At 50.0% G+C, this 18,294-nt stretch overlaps 1 protein-coding gene across 2 annotated transcripts in view; it reads right to left on the bottom strand.

Moving 5' to 3' along the window:
* The window catches only part of RIMBP2 (RIMS binding protein 2), a 221,495-nt gene that overhangs the window by 164,298 nt on the left and 38,903 nt on the right, over positions 1-18,294 (bottom strand). The window contains exons 2-3 of one of the 2 annotated variants that reach the window (XM_086681418.1): positions 16,614-16,766; positions 7,614-7,749 (exon numbers count right to left, since the gene is read on the bottom strand). The gene's annotated coding sequence lies outside the window, so the exon portion shown is untranslated. The remainder of the gene's footprint in view (positions 1-7,613; positions 7,750-16,613; positions 16,767-18,294) is intronic. The other variant, XM_086681417.1, reaches the window with a different exon arrangement.

The following is an 18,294-nucleotide window of genomic DNA, read 5'->3' as shown; positions in this document are numbered from 1 at the left end:
CCCTGCCCCGTGGATTCCCAGGCCCTTCCCCTTCGCATCGTTTCCCCTGGGAAATTGTTCTTCTTGAGCCAGAATCAGATTGGGTGTTGGTGCCCAGGGACCTGCATTCGTGCCCTGCGGCTGCTTCACAAAGCCCCAGACACGAACCGTCCCGCAGCTCTGGAGGCCCCGAGTCTGAGACGGAGACTCGGCAGGTTCTGGGGGCCACGAGGGAGGGTGTGGCCCAGGCCTCCCTCCCAGCGACAGCAGTGGCCAGCAGTCCGTGGCGTTCCGTGGTTTGTAGACGCAGCACCGCTGGCTCTCCCTTCACGTGACGCTCTCCCTGCGCACCTGTCCGGGTGGCGTTTCCCCTTTTATGAGGACACCGGTCACACTGGATTAGGTCCCCCACAAATGGCCTCGCTTTAACTCGACCCCCTGTAAAGACCCGGTCTCCAAATACAGTCACGTTCTGAGGTCTCGGGCGTTAGGACTCCGACATCTTTGCGGGAACAATTCAACCCACAGCAGACAACTGTCTGTGTGATCCAGAGCGGGGCACCCCAGACAGTCTGGTGAGCACAGGACGTCTGCGAGGGCACAAACACGGCGAGGGGAGGAAGAGGCAGCCTCACGGTAAGGAGGCCTCTTTCCCGGGGCGCCTGGTCATCCTTACACGGGGAGTAACAACCGTAGGGGAACCTGGAATCTCTTCAGCCTGAGCAGGGCTTCAGGAAACGGGACTTCTGAAAGACGAGTGTCAACGTGACCGACCCCAGGTGGATCCCTCCATGAGTGCAAGGCAGGAAGCCCAAGCCGTGATGGTACAAAGCACACGATTAAGGGGCCCTGCTTCAAACTGAAACCAACACAGGGGAAACTGGGATTCCCAAAACATTGTTTGATCTTCTGGATCAAGCCATTCCTGAAGTTAACACTACTCTCTCTTTGGATACACCAGTCCCTTAACTCGCCCTGACAAACACAATGGCATAGGGCTGGGCTCCCCCAAAGACCTTCCTCAGCTACGTCCACAGCCTCCTTCCTCTGCAGGAAAAAAGGAGCCACGTAAACTTCATTCCAGGGCCCGGGTTTGCCAAGACACCGGAGAGAAACAGACACTACCAAGACCCGAATGCCACGGCAGAAAGTGAGTTCCACAGCGGTTCCCGAAGACCCTGCCAAATGCACGTGCACTCCCTTTTCGCTTTTTGTTGGTCTTGTGGGCAAGCAGAGGGCCATTACCGCGCCGGCCGCGTGTGCCGATGGCACCCCAGTGTCACACGTGCCCTGACAGGCCCAGCAGCACCGAAGGGATTGTCTGACTCTAACTGGCACTAAGATTTCGAGCTCAACAGAGCCCATTCTATGTTGACTTGTCTGTTAGAAAGAAAAAAAGAAAGGAAGGAAGGAAGGAAGGAAGGAAGGAAGGAAGGAAGAAGGAAGGAAGAAAGGAAAGGAAAGAGGAATTTAAAATACATAATTACTTTAGTCATGAAGCATAATGACATTAAGAGCTGTTTTAACTAGACATTTCCACACAAACAACATTACACGGAGACAGTCTGTCCTGCAGCCCTGACGGAAAGCGAGGCCCCAGAATTGGTGGGGCGGAGTCGTCTGGGGACTGACCTGGGCTCAGTCCAGGGGCCCAGGAGCGGCCTGCAGCTCACAGGGTGCATCTCTGAGGCCATAGTGAACTGGGTTTCCCCAAACTTCATGAGTTTTGCCATTTCTGTGTCCCAATTATTAACGCACTCTTTCTCCTTAAACAAACACACACGTTTTATGGACATGAAGATATTGAAAAGGAAACTTCATATTGCCACCGTGAAATCATTGGTTATGTGATAGTTACATTTTTTCTAATGGGGAGCCTGGGTGGCTCAGTCGGTTGAGTGGCTGACCTCAGCTCAGGTCATGATCTCCCGGTTCATGAGTTCAAGCCCCGCGTCGGGCTCTGTGCTGACAGCTTGGAGCCTGGAGCCTGCTTTGGATTCTCTCTCTCTTTCTCTCTCTCTCTCTCTCTCTCTCTCCCTCTCTCTCAGAAATAAACACTAAAAAATTTTTCAATCAAAACATAATAAAAATCTGTTTTCTAATACATAATCCTATTTTTTCGCAGTAAACATATGTCTGTATCTGGGTTTCGTCGGCCGCTTTTGTCTATTCTGTAACCTGCAGAACGCTCTGGAAATACTGCATTGGTGGATGGATTTAGGCACCACCTTCACCAGCCTGACAGTCAGGGCCTGTCCTGAGCCTGTCCAGACAAAATTCTCCGCCAAGGCAGGGAAGACAAAGTCGCGCTCTCTCTGACCCACACTCTGCTCTGAGAGCTCACGGCACTGAGGAAACAGGTCCTGCCCACCAGCCCCAGGCAGAAGGAGCCACATAACTTCTCTGTGAGACGCAGTAAAAGAACAGATGCCGTGGGCCACGCTTCCAAGATACGGAAAGGTCATTTCCTTCCTGTGTCAACGGCTCGTGGTGTCTACAAATATTGACTGAACATCTGTGACGTACAAAGTCAGGTGGTTGGACCACACACGCGCACGCACCTCCCCCCTTTTTAAAATTTTAACTTTTCTATGAATGTTCTAGAGTCACGTGTACACAGGTAAGCGATGCTGGTAACCTTACACGTGGTTAGGGTAGCAGCTGGCTAACTGGCCATAAACGGTTCAATGTCAGCGGGTTGTTAAACACGAGCAAGCACCATCAGGCCCTCGGCGGGAGGCACGGGCCGCCCAGAGCCCCTTGCTTTCCAAGCCCACACGCAGTAAAACCGCTTACCGCCAACGCCCGCAGCAAGAGCTGACGGGATGTTCACGCACGTGTTAGAGGGACCCCCTCGGCAAACAGCGGCAGGGGGACGGCGGTGGGTAAATACCCCAGATGCTCCTCCCTCGAGTGGGGTGGGTCCAGGGGGTGCCCCACCGTCTCCAGGACAGAGGAGCCCCGCTGGCCCCAGCGGACACCGGCTAGATGGCATGCCCTTGCCTGCCTGGCCCCCCGCCACCTCCCGAAGTTTCCTGGCATCGCTTGGCAAACAGGCCACTTCGACTGGAATCCCCATGTTGGGTCTGCTCCGGGAGGATCGAGCCAAGACCCCGTGGTACAGGGACACCATCGGATAACAAGTAGAAATGTTTAAAGAATGAGGCAGTGTGCTAAAATACTCCCGTGGAAAGATCTCTACCAAATATTCCGGAAACAGAAAGATACCAATCTGCAGAAAAACCCACATGGCTTTCTTTAAAGCACGTGCAAAGTTACGATAGACTTTCTGCGGCTACACGCACACACGTCTGTCGAAAAGGGTCCAGGAGACCAAACTGTTGACAGGGGTTAGCTCGGTGCAAGGGAAGGTCAAAAGACACTTGAGTTTTTGCAAATCGGAAGTATCAGCAGACAGCTTGAGGAATGAAAAATCGATTGTGAAAGTTGCAGGACAGCGTCTGTAAGCACTTGAAACGCATGCAGACCCCACTCCGCGTGCATACGCGTCCACAAACCAACACGCCGCGTCTGCGTGTGTGTTTGTGTCCACGTGGGGGGGGGGGAAGCCTGAAAACTCAGAAAAGGAAACACCCAATCGTTACCGGTGCCGGCCAACCGGGTTTGGAATGGGAACGTTATACATGGGTTTCAGCTTTTGACCTTGCACGTCCCGGTGAGATGTGACCCCAACAAGTACCGCTGCCCCTGAAACGGGACAAAGGACTGTGATTTCCAAGATGCCGTCATTACTCGGGCCTCTGGGGAAGCGTTGGTGGTGACATCACTTCTCCAACTCGGTGTATGCATAAACAGTTTAATGATTTATTGACACAGAGAGGCCCTGACCCCTGTCACAGGGATGGGCACAGCTGTATTGAGAATAAGGATCATCACGATTCGGGTATAAAATGCTGCCCTCGGAGAGCTTACACCCCAGTGATCGCTAAGCTGTGTTTAAGGTCGTTCCAATACCCTGTGGACCGAAGGACCTCTCAGCAAACCTCTTCCTCTGAGTCAAATACACAGCCACCACTGAGACTCACTGGCTACACCTCCCGTTTTGAAAAGCCCTGAGGATCTATTTTCTAATTGCTCTCCCTTCATGGTGAAATAATTCAAACGTTCCATTCCCTTCCAAAGTGACAAGAAGAGCTACATTTAAATGCAATAACTTAATGATGCATCTGCAATTCCAAGCAGCCAACAATCTATCAAAAAAAAAAAAAAAAGATCAGCCCATTCCAAATATAGGAAAGATTCACACACATGCATATCACTCCCCTCTGTCGCTTTCAACCCCAGAACGACCAAAATTAAAAAACATCAAAAAAGTAATAAGCTCTCGAAATAACCCACCTGTTACCCCTCAGAGAGCAGAGTAACTTCTGAGTCCCATAAGCCGTGTAGAATAAATGAACTTGACAAACTCACACACCAGTAATAACCCCCATCACTCAGTTGAGACACAGCCTCTACGAAAGTGTTCTTAATGACACGATTTGTCTCTTGAGGCCATGCAGATAAGTATCTCTCACTATAAATGATATCAATTGAAGAAACAGACACCGTTATATTGATAATGATGAAAGAAAAGGTTGGGGAATGTTTTCCAGGCACATTCCCACATGCAAGGGCCCTGCATTCACTAACTGAATGACAAAATGTTTTTGGCTCTGTAGTAACGAGAACAAATGGTTACCAAGCACATACCCTGTATCTGAAACAGCAGAGTTTCACACACAGACTCTTTCTGCCTCCTGCCAGGAAAATGAACACATAAAATAGAAATCAGAGGACTGGGCGTGAACTTCAGTCTACTGAACACGTACCGGCTGGGTTCATTCCTACCACCATCATCACCAACCCCACCACGAGTGCGATTTCCACCACCATCACCATCGCCACCACCACCATCACCACCATCACCACCACCATCACATCACTACCATCATCATCACCATCACCATCAACACCATCGCCACCACCATCATCACCACCATCATCATCACCATCATCATCATCACAATCATCATCACCATCACCATCAACACCATCATCACCAACATTATCACCATCATCATCACCACCATCATCATCACCGTCACCATCAACACCATCACCATCATCATCACCAACATTATCACCATCATCATCATCACCGTCATCATCATCACAATCATCACCATCACCATCAACACCATCACCATCATCACCATTATCACCAACATTATCACCACCATCATCACCACCATCACATCACTACCATCACCATCACCACCATCATCATCACCATTATCACCAACATTATCACCACCATCATCACCATCACTGTCACTGTCACCATCACCTCCATCACCATCACCATCACCACCATCACATCACTACCATCATTATCACCATCACCATCACCACCATCATCACCACCATCATCACCAACATTTTCACCATCATCATCATCACCATCACCACCATCATCACCACCATCACATCACTACCATCATCATCACCATCACCATCAACACCATCATCACCAACATTATCACCATCATCATCATCACCATCACCATCATCATCATCACAATCATCACCATCACCATCAACACCATCACCATCATCACCATTATCACCAACATTATCACCACCATCATCACCACCATCACATCACTACCATCACCATCACCACCATCATCATCACCATTATCACCAACATTATCACCACCATCATCACCATCACTGTCACTGTCACCATCACCTCCATCACCATCACCATCACCACCATCACATCACTACCATCATTATCACCATCACCATCACCACCATCATCACCACCATCATCACCAACATTTTCACCATCATCATCATCACCATCACCATCAACACCATCACCACCATCATCATCACCAACATTTTCACCATCATCATCATCACCATCACCATCAACACCATCACTACCATCATCATCATCACCATCATCATCACCACCATCATCATCAACACCATCATCATCACCATCACCATCAACACCATCATCACCACCATCACATCACTACCATCATCATCACCACCACTATCATCACCACCATCATCATCACCACCATTTTCACCACCATCATCACCACCATCACATCACTACCATCATCATCACCATCACCATCAACACCATCACCACCATCATCATCACCAATATTTTCACCATCATCATCATTACCATCATCATCACCATCACCATCAACACCATCACCATCAGCACCATCACCATCACTGTCACTGTCACCATCACCTCCATCACCATCACCGTCATCACCACCACCACCAACACCACCATCATCACCATCAACACCATCGCCACCATCATCACCAACGTTATCACCATCATCATCACCACCATCATCACCATCACTGTCACTGTCACCATCACCTCCATCACCATCACCATCATCACCACCATCACCATCACCCCCATCATCACCATGTCCACCATTACCACCACCCCTACCATCCTGTTTACTGGAATATGAGACCCAGACCCACTTTTTTTATCAGGACCAACCCCAATACAAAGCCTACCCAGGCTCACGCACGATTCACCTGGTTCACCTTCTGCTTCGTGCTCAAAATGCGTGACTGACACCCACAGCGACCGGTGCCCGGACAGCCACTTGCAGCACGGAAGCCTTTTGCAGAAAGAACCAGCTGTTATTCTTACCGCCCAAAATCATCTCACGATGACACGACGTGAATTACTGCCCGGTGTTTAGATCATGCCTCCACGTGGGAACAACGAAGAAAAGAATGAGCAAGCCAGCCCAGATTTTTCTCCTGAACTCTGGACCTGGCCATCTGCTAATTTCCCCGTGTTTAGGTGTAACCCAAGCCCAAAGCTGAGCCTCGGTGCAACACTGAATCCGAATGTGACCCGTAAACATGCTTCTTTTTCAGTCTTTCTCATCTGAGGAAATGAGACTCCCCCCTCCGCTGTGTTGTCTCCACTCGAAATCCGAAAGCCGTGCTTGTCACCGCTTCTCACGCCTCTTCCTTTCCAGCCCAACACAACGGCGGGCCGCCCCTGCTGCCCCAATCCATCTAGAAGCTCTGCAGTGTCCCTCACCTCCGCCACTAACACCCTGGGCCAAGCCACCACTGCCCCCCCCCCCCGTCTGGACTACACGGTAGCCTCCAGATGTTCCTTGCTTCCCCACTGCCTCCACCCCCACCCAGATCTGGTGTGACCCTTTGAGAAGGCAGATTTGAGTACGTCACTCTCTCCCTGAAATCTGTCACTGCCACCTGACCACTGCTCATGAGATGTGAACTCCATACCCAGAGCCCATAAGGTCACCGATGGGCTGCCCCTGCCACCTCTCCCCAGCCTGTGGCTGGATGACCCCTTTTCACGCACACAGCGCTTCCGTGCCTCTGGGCCTCTGCACTGCTGTTCCCTGGTGAGACCGCTAACCGCCACGAAGGTACAGACGTTTGCTTTGCTCGGCATTCGGCCCTCCCCAACTAACCGACATATCGCTGGCGTTAATAAACACGTCTTGAATAGACCATTAAACAAGGAAGCAACGGACACAGCCGCCGACTGGCACAGGGGGATAGAGCCTCAGCAGGAAGAAAGGGCAACTCACCACAAAGTCCCCACCACTGGGCTCCTAGTCTCAGGACACAAAGTGGGAAATTCCCAAGCGGACCCTCCAAAGGCTGGGTCTTATCAACTGTGTCTTCCGGACCCACGGGCTTCAGGAACGATGGGCCGTTTCTAAACTGTAAAAAAATACAAATTAAATTAAAATATAAATAAATAAATAAATAAATAAATGTCCGTGATCTTCCATCCCAAAAGGATGGCTTGTAAATTGGCTTTTCTGCCTCATTCAGACCCCTCTCTGCCAAAGATGCAGGGAAACTCAGGGAACACGCTATCACTTTCCAGCCCGCAGCACTGAGGGCTAAGTAAGCGAGACTGAACACACAGCCTTGCCAGCCTGACACTTTGCTTCCCCTTCAACCAAAGGTCCTGGGGTAGAACAACACACAGCTACATGCACACCCTGACACAAAGCTTCCGTGAGGCTCTGAGTAAAATTCCAAGCTCCCAAAGGTGCCCAGAGAAATGGTGGCTAGGGCTAATCGTCGTCCTTGTGTAAGTGGGGCACAGATGGCAACGGGGCACAGAATGGAGACCACGAGCCATGCAGGCTTGCTCTAGACACATCCTTAATTATATAAACGTGACTGATGCCCTGTGGGTTAGGAGAAGTGTTACCAGAAGTCAAATTCATGAATAAAAATCAGTATAAAAACCAACGAGCGCACTGCTTGTGTCAGACTCTCTACAAATTCCCATCTTTTTTTTAATTAATTTTTTTTATTACATTTCTTTATTTTTGAGAAGCAGAGAGAGACAGAGCGTGACCAGGGGAGGGGCAGAGAGGGAGGGAGACACAGAATCCGGAGCGGGCTCCAGGCTCTGAGCTCTCAGCAAGGAGCCCGACGCGGGGCTCGAACCCACGAACCGTGAGATCACGACCTGAGCCGAAGTCAGACACTCAACCGACTGCGCCACCCAGGCGCCCCTCTAGGAATTCCCATCTTACCACCAAATATTTAAAAATTGAAATTCTCATATTTCAGTAGACCTTCAATTGACATAAGCCATCAAAATATCAGAAGTTCTTTTACTTCTCTCTTGCTTTGTTAATGTTTTCAAACCTCCTAGAATCACAGAATAAAATGAGAGGTTGAATTATCTTAGGTTTTATCCAAAAGTATGTAAGTGTCCAGTGTTCAGAGTAACCATATGGATGGGGGGAGAATGCTTGGAAGTAATTTGGGCTTCAGCCTGCAATTTGGAACCAGAAAACAGTCTGTATGAGCAAAATTCAATTTATTTCAAAGTAGCAAGCATTTTCTAAGTACCTATCAAGTTCCTGGCCCTTGTTAGACCCCAAAGTAAATAAGATCGAGTCTTTCCAGGACCCACAGTCTGACAGCAGAGGCTGGAACATGCATGTATAACTTTATTCAAGCTAGACCTTAATAAGATTTAGGATGATGTGCAGACGAGATACGAGGGGAAGATGTCTAGACAGGAGATTGGAGTCTTATTTCCTGAGGCAGCTAATGAGACAGTCAGGACACAGAGGCAGCAGGTAGGGCTCAGAGCAGTGAAGCACCATAATGAGCATCTGCTTGTGTAGACCCTTTCCCAGCCCACATGCATAGTGCAGGTGGTTAGACATACCCTACCCCCCCGCCCCACAACCCTCAAACTTGGCAGGAGACTGGAAATTTCATTTTGGTAGGAAATAATCACAAGCAAAAACCTTCATACGACAACATTAGGAACATCCACCACAAAATGCTCAGTTCCCTGCAATTAGTGGCGAGTAAGCCTACCACAAAGAAGCCCCGCTGGCGTCCCCCAAGCCATCGAGACCTTCCTGTTAAACCAAATACCAACCAAAGATTACTCACTACATTACAAAACCTCCAATATGGAAGATTATAATCGATGTGTACAAGAATAAAACCCAGAAGAAGGAAATGGCGCAGGCAACCAAACGAAGCTTTACAAACAGAAAGAGAACAAGATGCCACGGAAAGGGCAGTGAAGGATAAAAAGGGTTCTTGCAGATGAAAAAAGATGGTTGCTAAAACGGAATTTAACTTAAATGGGAGATGTGGAAGATAAGGTCTCACACCAAAGAGCATCATGAGATTTGAGAAGACAAATGATAAAGCAAAGATCTTAAATACGAGGGGAGAGAGAAAGAGAGAGAGAGAGACAGACAGAGAGAGACAGAGACAGAGACAGAGAGAGAGATGAAATCTTTAAAAGGAACCAAAAATAGGTTAGGGCATCAAACTTCTCAGCAGCAATCTTGGAAGCCAGCAGGATGCCTTTAAAAGTCTGATTGAATATCATTTCCAATTTAAGATTCTTTTTTTTTTTTTAAGAGAGAGAGAGAGCATGAGCAGGGGAGAGGGGCAAAGAGATAGGGAGAGAGAAGCAGTTGATCAAGTGGGAGGGGAAAGGAGATATTGCCATATATGTAAAGGATCATAAAATTTACTTCCAATGTGTTCTTTCTTAGGAAATTACTAGAGGATATGCTGCAGTAAAATAAGTGGGGAAAACCTAAAAGAAAAAGCCATAGAATCTGAGAAACAGTAGATCCTACTGAACAGTGACAAAGAGAAACTCCAGGGTGACAGTTGAGTCTCAGAGCTTGAGTAATCACTTTGGAGCAAGTAGACAGAGGTTTTTTACAAGTAAAGTATCATGTGAAAAAGGAGAGTTGAAAACACTTTTTGATATGTCAAAGAACTAGGAAAGAATTTTCAGTATGAGGATTACAAATGGCACCATTAAAAATGAGGCAATTAATAACTCCAGGAAAAGCAAAAAGCTACACAAGGAAAGAAATGTAATCACAGTCACTAATTGGTCCTAGTTAACAATATATATAGGGGCACCTGGGTGGTCCAGTTAGTTAAGTGTCCAACTCTGGATTTCAGCTTGGGTCATGATCTTATGGTTCATGGGATGGAACCCTGAGTCAGGCTCTGCACTGAGCACAGAGCCTGCTTGGGATTATCTCTCTCTCTCCATCTCTCTCTGCCCCTCCCCTGCTCATGTTATCTCCCTTTCTCTCTCTCTCTCCCTTTCTCAAAATATAAATAAACTCAAAAAATAATAAACTCTCATTAAGAAAAAACAAACTATATATGTGTGTATGTATATATATACACACACATATATATGTATATACACATACATAATAACAATGTAAACACTCATTATTGACTTAACTAAAGTAGCAATGTAACTGTATGTGTATGTTGTGGGTGGGGTCTAAAAGAACTAAACCCTCATCTACCACAGGACTTCTGAACCTCAGCACTATAGATATTTGGGACTAGATAATGCTTTAGTGGGGGCATCCTGAGCATTGTGGGATGTTTAGCAGCATCCCTGGCCTCCACCCACCAGATGTCAGTAGCATAACCCCCACCTCCAAGTTGTGACCAATAAAAATATCTCAGCCATGACCTCTGGGGGAAAAATCCCCCCTGCTTGCGAACCACTTATCTACCATAACAGAAAGTGCTACTTTTGACTTATGAAAATTGATAAGTCAACAACAGCAGAGGAGGCATATTACTTAGGAATACTGAAGTAATTTAAAGAAAAAATTAATGCAAGTATTAAAAGGAGAGTGAAGGGGGGTGTGCCTGGGTGGCTCATTCAGTTAATTAAGCATCCGACTTCGGCTCAGGTCATGATCTCACAGTTTGTGGGTTTGAGCCCCACGTCAGGCTCTGTGCTGACGGCTCCGAGCCTGGAGCCTGCTTCGGATTCTGTGTCTCCCTCTGTCTCTGCTCCTCCCCCGCTCGTGCTCTGTCTCACTCTCTTTCAAAAATAAATAAACATTTTTTTAAAAAAATTGTTAAAGAAGGAAAAGGAGAGTGAAGGAACCGGGCAATGAACAGGTGACAAGATGGGAAATTTGGCCAGCATTAACTTTTTAAATTGTGTGTGTGCGCTTTAAATTTTAACATGCAGTTGAAGCTACAAAGCAAACAAACAAACAAACAAACAAACAAAAACCGGCAAGCTTACGCCTACTTTAGTCACTGAAGTCTTTGTGTAAGGAAACCTTATACTCTTACATGAACTTACTCGATATGCTTATGTCTTTTCTCTAAATTACCTGAAACGCATTTATCAAATAACGTCTTTTTATAAAATATCAAGACACCTCCTAACATCAGTTGATGTAACATTTTTGATCCACCGACTACACTGTGGGAATGAATAAGCCACGAGAGCGTAGGGAGCTCTCGGCACACAAGCAGATGGAAAGAGTGGAAAGTGAGTCAAGACACAGAGGCCTCCCGTGGGAGCCCCCCACCCCCCGGCCGAAGAACCCTACACACGTGTGACTGCCTCCTTCTGACACGAATCCCCCGCGGCCTTACGGCCACCCACCCACACCCTGTCTTGTGCCTCCAGGGAATCGTGTTCTCTCGGGGAAATAGTTAATTAAGGATGGCGTTTAAAAATAAGAATGCGGACAAGTGTGATAACTTGCAACTTACGAAAAATATTTCCTAATTCCATAAAAAAGAAACACATTTTTAGGTGGGACAGTAGCCCTCGCCCTCTCTCGGCATTTAGTGAATTTCGGTGCTCTTGGCGGAGACCGAGTCCCTCCTCCTCTTTTTCTCCGTTCGTCTTTCCGGGCCCGGGGGCTCCGTTGCTTTAACCGCCCTCCACCCGTCGCTCTCTGGCCCTCCTCCGGAGCCCCCCCCCCCCCGTCAAAGGGACCGGGGAGCCCCCCCCCCCCCCGCATCTGAGCAGCCTGACCGTAGAACGCGTTAACGGTCCCAAAGCATGAAGAACCCCCCTCTCCGGTTACACGTGAAGTATGATTATTATTAATTCAAAAGTGGTCCAGCAAGATGATGCCTTTGAGGGACCGTGCGTGACCGATGCTAGGGACTCTGAAGGAAAACTGAACGGAGGGTTCAACCGTCACCGTACAAAGTTTTAATTAACAGCGCTGTTTGGGCAGAGGGGGAAAGAAAGGCAATGATTTTACTGATGCACCCTGGGCCGCAGGCTCAGACACGCTCCTCACGGAGCACAAAATAAACCCTTGTGCCGCGAGGGAAGATCCAGCTTGTGCTATAGAACGTTAGGAATAAACTCAGTTCGCATCAACCATTTCCTACGAGGCTCTCCCTACGTGGAACAGTTGAAAAGGAATTCGGCAAACGTGGGCTTAGTGACACGTTCACAGTTATTATTTTGACAAATGTTGGATATCTACACACTGAAAATGCCACAACGGTGTCCATCATCATCACCTAAGGGTTTCACGATGCCAACTAAACCTGGTCTCGTTGGCTGGGCTTAAAGAATTGGAAAACACTGCCCCGAGATCTTACGCGAAGCCAGAGTGAAAACTGTCACTGGAGACATCATAACTTTGAAAACGTGCTGTTTTGAACGTCGATTATGGGGTGGTTAACCGGGCAAAAAGCGAACTCGGTTTCGAGGGGCACAGGCTTCCGGAGGGAGCGAGGTTGAGCCCGGGGGGGCGGGGGGGGCGCCCAAGCCTGTGGCAAGGGAACCTCGCTCTGTGCTCTGTCCTGCTCCGCTCCCTCAGGGGAGTGACCCTTGGAGCAGAGACTCCTTCGGGACCTGAAATCGGGCCGGGACAGGTTTGGAACAAAGCCCCCACGGGGAACAGCGGCCATCTGAGCCACCCTTCAGACCCAGCAGCTCTCAGGCCGGGACTCTGTCACACAGTCCGAGGCCTCGCAGTGCGTGAGGACACTTGTCCGTTCTCCAGCCGGCTGCCTCCAGGAGGCTGGCTTCCCCGCCTCGCTGTCTAAGCCGTGTCTCGCGAACCCCTCAGATTCTCCCCGCCGCCCCCCTCCAGCCCAACGGCGGTACTCACAAGACGCGGGGGACGGACGCTCGAGCGGGTCAGATGCCGCAGCTGGGGCCACCCACACGGAGACGCCACCAGCCTCTACCCCCCCGGATGCCAGCCCCTCGGCACCTCCGAGGCTTGGGCTCGCCGTGAAGCTGGAAGGCTATTACTTATTCATGGGCTGCCCGAGCCGGCCAGGAACTGCTTTGTGTCAGCTGAATAGGACGGTAATTCAATCTCCAAATGGGACCTGTTCAGCACAGGGCCTATCTGTCATAATGAGTCACGCAGATAAAAAGAACACGGCTTTCGGAGCCACCGGTGAAAGTTATGTTCTGACAGCAGGTAGTGTTAGAGGGCACCACCTTCTCTGCCTCGACGTCTCCCCCCGAGTCCCCCCCCCACCCCGAACACTCCCCATGAGACGCGTGACGGAGAGGGAATCACCTACCGGGTGTACCGTCGGGGGAAGGAGTAAGGGGGCCGCACAGGCGCCCCGTTCCCGTGCCAGAAACGGGCACGTCTGGAGAGACAGAAGGCGGAGACGCCGGGGAATCGGCAAGAAAAAAACTCCGGGACGAGGACGCCAGAGGAAAGGGTCCAGCCCTGCCCAGGGTTTATGTGGTTCAGGGCTTCACGGGCGAGATCACGGTAACAGCGGGGGCTCGGGCGCCAGGAAATGATGGCGCTAACTAAGCCCTCGACTCCAAAGAAGGGCCTGAGAACCAGGCCGGGAGGGGGGCCGGCGGCTCTGGCTCCCCGCACATCCCACCTGGCGGAGGCTCCGGCCTCCTGGCAACATTTTCTCGGGATTATAAAACCTGCATTTCATCCGATGGCCTTGTCTCTCAGCCACGTGAAGCCTCGTTGCTAACCATCCCCCGCTCTCTCCTCCACTCAGCCCCTGTGACACGCCCCTTCCTCTCTTCGCTCCCTCACCCCTGCAGCTTGGACCCGGCCCCAGGAACCACACTCCCACGGGTATATCCCCTGGTTCTCGGGCCCCAGCGGCCCAGAGGGTCCAGCACTGAGGCAGGCCAATCGGCTGGCCACTGACGTGCCGCTGTCCCCCGGCTCCAGGGGGCGGGGGCCGCACCTCTAATGTTCTGTGTTGTATTCTAAGCACCTGCACAGGGTCCAGCCAGAGTAGCTCCTCAAACAATTGCGGAAATACCAAATGATTGAAGCCTGCAACGTCACGTGCCTTGGAATACGCATCAGTCAGGGTGGGCTGGGTTATGCCGTAGTAACAAATAACCCTCAAATTTCCGTGGCCTACGATGACGGGGCTCTATTTCTTACTCATCCTCTATCTGTGGGGCATCGGCTGTGGCTCTGCTCACACCATTCTCACTCTGGGCCCCAGACTGACGGAGCCAGAAATAGAAAATAGGACAGAGTTTGGAGCGGTATAAATAAAACTCCCACAGCACACAGACATTGGAGTTGTGCACTGGGATGTTCCGCTGAACGAAGCTTCCCATTTTGCCCACCCCGTTCCTTTCCTGTCGTCCGGTCCTGGTGCCGACATCACTTCTCCAAGGAGGCTGTGCCCACCCCTACCCTCACCATTTTAAAATGCTCACCATCAGATGTCCATTAGAAAGCGAGGTCTCTGAGGGCAGGGCTCCCATCCGTCTCACTGCCCGCTGTGCCCCCAGGGACAGAGGAAATGCTCCATAAACATTTGTCCAATAAAAGGATGAATGAATAAAATAGCATTTTATGGGGTGGCTCAGTCAGTTAAGTGTCCGACTCTTGATTTCAGCTCAGATCATGATCTCCTGGTTCGTGAGTTTGAGCCCCACATCAGGCTCTGTGCTGACATCTCAGAGCCTGGAGCCTGCTTCAGATTCTCTCTCTCCCTCTCTCTCTCTCTCTCTCTCTTTCTCCCCCTTCCCTCCTTGCTCTCTCAAAAGAAATAAACTTTTAAAAAACAGCGTATTACACTGGAGGAACCACAATATTTTGGTGTAATTAATTATAAAATTAGGGGCACTTGGGTGGCTCAGTCGGTTGAGCATCCGACTTCGGCTCAGGTCATGATCTCGCGGTCCGTGAGTTCGAGCCCCGCGTCGGGCTCTGTGCTGACAGCTCAGAGCCTGGAGCCTGTTTCGGATTCTGTGTCTCCCTCTCTCTCTGACCCTCCCCCACTCGTGCTCTGTCTCTCTCTGTCTCAAAAATAAATAAGAAAAAAAAATTTTTTTTAATTATAAACTGAGCGCGTTCAAGAAGCAGTCCCACCAAATGTGAAGCACTATGATATAATCCCTGCTCTGAGATCACGTAGTAAGAGTAACACAATTATAACAGAAGCTTTGGGGCTCAGATAAGGAATCCTGAAATTAATGACAATGAGGATTTGTCAAAGTCTTCTCTGCACTCTTTGCTGGGAGAAAATATTTATCACACTTGATCAGAACGAATTCTCACTAGTAACAGAGCAAACACCCCAAAGAGATCTGTGTCTGTTCTCGTATTCATGGTCTATCCCGCAAACTTCCCACCCAGACCGGGGCCTCTCAGTGCACAGCTCACAAGAAGGGGGAGAGTGAGGGGCGCCTGGGTGGCGCAGTCGGTTAAGCGTCCGGCTTCAGCCAGGTCACGATCTCGCGGTCCGGGAGTTCGAGCCCCGCGTCGGGCTCTGGGCTGATGGCTCAGAGCCTGGAGCCTGTTTCCGATTCTGTGTCTCCCTCTCTCTCTGCCCCTCCCCCGTTCATGCTCTGTCTCTCTCTGTCCCAAAAATAAATAAACGTTGGAAAAAAAAAAAAAGAAGGGGGAGAGTGAGCGAAAACATTATCAGTGCCCTGTGTCACGTCAGCTCTACTGACTCTGGCTATTAGTATTTCCTGAAAATGTTTTGATTATCTGGTGAATCTGGCTAATGTGTTAGCATGGGATGGACAGGTTGAGAAAATCGAGTCTGTGGTAAGAAAATGACCATAGGTTACGATGACCCCTGAAATGTACCCCTGCCTTCCTTGGTATAACGACATAACCCGTGTCTATTTGCTACAAGATGGCATTTGATGAGCAACGTGCAAGTTATTCACCTTGTGTCTAGGAGCATAGACACCCCAGCGACTCCCCCTCCTGATTTCTCCAGGGTCTCCCTGGATCCGTACTTATGAATTGCCCACTTGGGAAAATCCCCACTGGTTGGGATCTGCTGAAAAGTACCTTCACAAGCAGCCAAGGAGCCTTCCAGGAGGCGGACAGATAAACAGACTGGGGTCCACCAGACGGTGGAATCTCCTTCAGCACCAAGATGAGCCGTCAACCATGAGGGATGAGCACAGGGGATTTGGGGAGCGCTGCGCCACTTTCTCGATACTGTGATGGAGGATACATGTCATTATACATTTGTCCAACCCCCCAGAATGGATAACACTGAGTGAGCCCTACTTAGCAACAATGTGTCAACAGTGGCTCATCAATTGTAGCAAATGCACTCAGGTCCCACCAGCTGTGAGCAGTGGGGAAACCCTGTGGGGAAGGGACAGGAAGCACGTGGGGAGTCTCACTCTCTGATCAACTTTTCTATAACTCTAAAACTTGTCTTTTTAAAAAAGGAATTTTTAAAAACCGGACCCCAGGGGCCCCTGGGTGGCTCAGTCAGTTCCGGCTCTTGGTTTCGGCTCAGGTCCTGATCTCACAGTTCGTGGGTTTGAGCCCCACGTCTGGCTCTGAGCTGACAGCATGCAGCCTGCTTGGGATCCTCTCTCTCTCTCCCTCTGTTCCTCGTCCCTCTCCCCTGCTCACGTGTGCACGTGCACTCTCTCAAAAATAAACATTCAAAAAGTAAATTAAGTTAAAAAGTTAAAACTGACCCCAAAGTACCCCACCACCTTCACTGCTATCCTTGTGTAGACAACACGCATCTACACCACCCAGGGTCCGGGGAGTCCGTGGATTTCTTCCCCTTTGCCACGTTGAGCTCGTCGGGACCTGCTGGCTGGGACCCACTGTCTGAGGGCAGGAGTGTGGGACGACCGTGCTCATGGCCACCTCCCCAGCCCCCAGAGAGGCAGCTGGCCCCCAGACAGGGCGTCCTAACCAGCTGTCACATAAAAGACATTCATTTTCTTGCGTTTCCACTTGGCCATGAATGACAGAACATTAACAAGTGAAAATTGAAAGCTGAGCTCAAAAACCTCCCCCAGGAAGAGTAGTGAGGTCTGCTAAGTCCTCCAGAGACGCAAGTCAATAAAAGAAATTCTAGAGAGCCGGAGACATGCAGACGGCTCTATAAATTAGTGGTGTGCAAGGGGGCCTCTGCGGCCGGCGTTTCCACCCCGGGTTCGAGGCCGTGTGCCCACCTCGCTCGCTCTGTCCCTGATGCCCATTGGTCTGAATGGTTAACCCCACCGTGAACACCTGCTGTTTCTGTGGGCTGATCACACACCCCCGTGCTGCCCCCCTCGTGCGGGCTTTCTCACGGTTTCTCCCAGATCCTAACCTCTCAGCCGCGAGGGAAGAGGGGGCAGGAACCGCCATCTGAAACCTCACCGTCGCACAGAGACAAAGGCTCTGAGGGGCAAGACAGCAGGCCCCCCACACCCCGGGGACCGCATGTACCAGCGATCGGGGCCCCGGGGCGGGGCCTTGCCTCGAATTAAACACATTTACTGTTCACGAGCAATCTCACCGGAGTAATCACCTTCCGTGAAAACCGATTTTGTTCTCGCTAAAGGCCCCAGACAAGCCACCCGTGGAAACCTCGGTCACGGACGCGGCCCTCCTTCAGCCTTGCCTCGTCTTTATCTCCAAACCAAACTTTAAAGTATGGAGTGACTTTCTAAAACGAAATTGCTTCAGGAATTCGCTGTTTGTGTGTTAATTACCAATTACTGGCATTAAC

The sequence above is a fragment of the Puma concolor genome, chromosome D3 (assembly GCF_028749965.1).
Source record: "Puma concolor isolate L17-30 chromosome D3, mPumCon1.1.hap2, whole genome shotgun sequence".
Classification (NCBI taxonomy): domain Eukaryota; kingdom Metazoa; phylum Chordata; class Mammalia; order Carnivora; family Felidae; genus Puma; species Puma concolor.
The sequence above is the reverse complement of the archived record's forward strand: the minus strand, read 5'-3'. Positions and strand labels throughout refer to the sequence as shown.